Raw genomic sequence first — 1,317 nt, forward strand, 5'->3', positions numbered from 1 at the left:
CTTGGAAGCATGGAGGAAATGATTCCTCTGTGTTGACCCTCCTCTTTATAGACTGGACACTGGTTCAAGTCCATCTCATGGGGTCTCCTCAGCCTCCTTGATCAAGAGGACAGGTGACCCACCACAATTATAGGACATTTTGAGAGATGCTCATAGTCCCTGAAACTAGTCAACCTAGGAGGGGAAGGAGCAAAAACTGTCCTTTATGTCCCTCTAATCAAATTAGTAGAGGCCTCAAAGTATGTTTGTTAAACATCCAAGAAGGTTAGTTCTAGCAGTCTGGTACTTTTAATTATTGTGTGCCATGTAGATAAATCTTAGGCAAAGACCAATTGTTCTCAGATAAACCTTGCCTAGACATATATTTCTTTGGTATGTATAATTTGTCAGTAGGTTGTTGGACTAATATGGTTCCCTCTGGTTTTTAAAACTAGCTAGACATTATTTATGTCTTGCATTGTCTAACCCCTCCATCATGGTTTCCCCAATTAAGGTGCCCCTATTTTCCCCCTTTCTCCCTTAATAATACCCTTCTCCTATGGTCCTACCTCTCTTTCCTCTTATCCCCTAGGTTCCTTGTATACCTTCCCCCCCACCTTAAACTAACCCAATTTTTGTCCATATCTCCCTTATTAAGGCCTGTTTGCTACTGTTCTTCTCTTAGTGTCGATTTTTTTTTCTCAGTAGATGTCTGTTAGGTCCATTTGATATATGGTATTGTTCAATTCAGATGTCTCTCTGTTAACTCTCTGCTCTGTTGACCTATCTAATGGAAACAGAGGGGTATTGAAGTCCCCTACTGTTAATGAGTTGGGAGTAATCTGGGTCTTAAAGTCCTGTAGTATTATTTTTATGAAGTTGGGTGCATCAGAGTTTGGTGAGTATATGTTTATGGTTGTAATATCTTCTTGGTTTATTGTTCCTTTGATCAGAATGAAGTGGCCCTCTTTATCTCTTCTGATTAGTTTTAGTTTGAAATCTATTTTTTCAGATATTAGAATTGCAATGCCTACCTTTTTCTTAGTACCATTCGCTTGGTATATTTCTTTCCATCCTTTCACCTTAAGATAGTGCCTGTCCTTGAAAGCGAGATGAGTTTCTTGCAGACAACAACAAGATGGGTTTTGTTTCTTAATCCATTCACCTAGTCTATGTCTTTTGACTCAGGAGTTCAGTCCATTAATATTTAAAGTTATTAATGAAAGATGAGTATTGAATCCTGTCATTTTAATTTATGTTCACATTCTTGATACAGCTGTGCATTTCCACAGTTATACCTTCATTGAATTTTTCCACAGTCATTTCCTTCTTCAGCTC

Source organism: Nannospalax galili, unplaced genomic scaffold, assembly GCF_000622305.1.
Source record: "Nannospalax galili isolate Female #2095 unplaced genomic scaffold, S.galili_v1.0 scaffold114, whole genome shotgun sequence".
Taxonomy (NCBI): domain Eukaryota; kingdom Metazoa; phylum Chordata; class Mammalia; order Rodentia; family Spalacidae; genus Nannospalax; species Nannospalax galili.